The sequence below is a fragment of the Oreochromis aureus genome, linkage group 3, assembly GCF_013358895.1.
Source record: "Oreochromis aureus strain Israel breed Guangdong linkage group 3, ZZ_aureus, whole genome shotgun sequence".
In the NCBI taxonomy this organism is placed as follows: domain Eukaryota; kingdom Metazoa; phylum Chordata; class Actinopteri; order Cichliformes; family Cichlidae; genus Oreochromis; species Oreochromis aureus.
This window is the reverse complement of record NC_052944.1, coordinates 65836641-65839390: the sequence shown is the minus strand read 5'-3', so window position 1 is coordinate 65839390 and position 2750 is coordinate 65836641. Positions and strand designations below refer to the sequence as shown.

The 2750-nt window shown below is 37.9% G+C and overlaps 1 long non-coding RNA gene across 1 annotated transcript; it reads left to right on the top strand.

Annotated features, from left to right (window-relative positions):
- The first annotated feature begins 385 nt into the window (after positions 1-385).
- On the top strand, positions 386-2100 carry LOC120437342. Its single transcript, XR_005611041.1, has 3 exons — positions 386-1060; positions 1873-1921; positions 2090-2100. It is a non-coding gene; the product is annotated as an uncharacterized LOC120437342 (long non-coding RNA).
- Positions 2101-2750: the final 650 nt, after the last annotated feature.

The following is a 2750-nucleotide window of genomic DNA, read 5'->3' as shown; positions in this document are numbered from 1 at the left end:
TAAGATATACTGACTTTCTTAACTGTGCTATTATTGAAGTGAAAATATTTTCAGGTTAAAAGATGTTTAAAGACGTTTTGTTGAAGTCTGAAAATAAAAAAAATGATTTTAATGTTTTCACAGCTTTAAACCAGATTTAAACTCAAATCTCTGTTTCATCTCTCAGTCTGATGCAGTGAGTCTCAGGGAGCAGGTTTAGTACCAGGAGTATTTTTCTGCTCCACGTGTTCTTCATACCTGCTCAGAGGTTTGTTTGGACTGATTCCAGATCAGATCAAATCTGCATCGACTGGTTCAAGGGGTCAGAAAAAAATCTTTTAACTTTTACAGCCACAGAAAACAAACGAGTAAAGACTGAATTCAAGAAAAACATTCAGTACTGTTGTTTGCAAAACTTTATTAGCAATGAACAAAGTTACAGAGACAATAAATTAATTAGTAATATGTGCCCTGGACTTGAAATATTTAAACTGCAGTAACAGACTGAAGCTTCTCCTTCATGGAAGGAAAAGTTCAAAGCTTCACAGGTCAGAGAGGAAACATCTGACTCTGCAGCTACATGGAAATAATTACCATCACTTTGGTTTCATAACACTGTCCATCATAACATTTATTCAGCTGTAGCTGACCAGTGAGTCCTGAACACTATCGGGCAGATCACTGATCGTCTGTAATCTACAGTAATTCGTCTTTTCTTCATCACACACACACTGTAAAATGTAATATTGTGTTTAATTAAAAATATTAAATAGGCTGAACTCAATTTTTATCAATTTGTTATTAGAACTCAATTTAAATAAGTTACCAGTACTTTTTATGCAAAAATGCTGATAAACTCGATTAATTTGAGTTGTCCTAACTTAGAAAAACTAAGTAAGCTGGAAGTTTTGCTTCTCAGGGCGGAAGGATGAAAGATGTGTTTTGAAAATGCCACGTGACTACTGTCCTCCCTCCCTCCTGGATCAGTCCGCATGTTCATGGCGCCAGCATTTGTTATGGAATATATTGAGCAAACCTGGAGATATTATTGTTGTCATTGCTGTGGATCTTTACTGACTTGGTGAGTAAATGTTTACTCTTATTCAAACTGATTTTGTGGCTTCTCTTAGTTTAGCACCAGGTCTATAATCTTGCTAGCTAGTTAGTGTTAGCGTTGCTGCTGCCGCTGTGCTCATGTTACTTAAAAATTAACACCACAGCCTTAAAAATCTTACATAAAACCATGTCGGTGAATTTTTTTTTTGTTGATTGTTTGAAATAAATAAGTGAGATAAGAGCCCAGACAAAATTCTTTGGGAGGTGCAGCCGTTAGGGGTGGGGTGGGTGTGGGGGGTGGATAACGGAGCTCTCCGAAAACGTGGAAGCACTTTTGCAAATATGTGATATTTTGATAAATTAAGTAGATATTTGAGCATTACTCAGCTACATTCTCGCCTGAAAATATCTTAAAAGGTTATTTTGTGACCCAGAAAGGGTAGTCTGGTGAAAAAGAGGATTGCATTTGTCGGCCACGGTTGTCGGAGCCTGTGCATACTTAAGCGCGGCAATGGCGGAGGAGCACTGCTGAAAAACGTATTACTTTTTCTGGGTCACAAAATAAACTTTTAAGATATTTTCAGGCGAGAATGTAGCTGTGTAAATTTCAAATATCTGCTCGATTTATCAAGACATCACATATTTGCAAAAATGCTCTGACGTTTTCATGCTTTGTGGCAGCTTTAGAACATCTGTGGCATCTACTAATGTCAAATCTAGCCTTTATTTAACAACATAAGCAAATTGTATGTTACAATGATTGCACAGCCATTAAGGATCAGTTTCTGAAAAATGTTCTGTTTTTTCTCCCTCTGCTTGCTTCTTCCTGTCTTTGAGGCTCGGGATCGGCACTCCTGTTGTTGGACAGAAAGACACCAACTCAGTGGTAAGTGTTTTGGTTTTCCAATATATTAGCAACTGTCAGTGACATTTATATTAATCAGGCTGAACTTTAATCATACTTTAGATCAGCCTGTTTTACTTATTGTTTTATTTGTGCTTTGGTTTGGGGAAGTTGTTTCTTTACTGATCTTTTCCTGTCTTCTGTTATTAGACTTGAGATATGACTGCACTATGCTGTTGCTGTGACTCCAGTTAATTCTACAAGACATGCTGTGTAAGTAAACAAACAACAACAGTTTGGTCTGCATTTCTTGAAAGATCACATCCCCCAAACTTAGTTTAGAGGGTCTACACTGTATATAGTGAAGTCTGCAAGTTTTCTAACAGCAAAATTTGTTTTGTGCCCAAATCATTTTGCACATCATTAGAATGAACGTTATTGCCCATGTTTGCATAGCCCTTTTTAAAATGATGCTTTCATGACAATATTGTGTGTTGCATGGTGGTCACGGCTATCCAGACTGACAGTTTGGGACATTGAATTTCACCTCTCCGGTGGGAGGGAGCCTGAGATTGTCTAAATTGGAGTCTGTTTTATACCAAATGCAGAAAAAAATGTTTTAAGAAAGCAATTAAGTTCATGTTCCAAAAAATATGATTGTTTGCTTGCAGGACACCAGGAGAGATGAGTCCTCCATCACAGATGGTGTGGTCAGTGAAGATGGTCGCCTACAGGTTCAAGCTCATTGCATCTCCAACCCACATCCACTGCCACTGTACTTAAGGGAAGTTAAAGACTTTCTTCTGCACCTACATTTGGATCACCTCGATCCATGACAGTCATTCAGGCAGTAATGCCTGGACTGGAAACA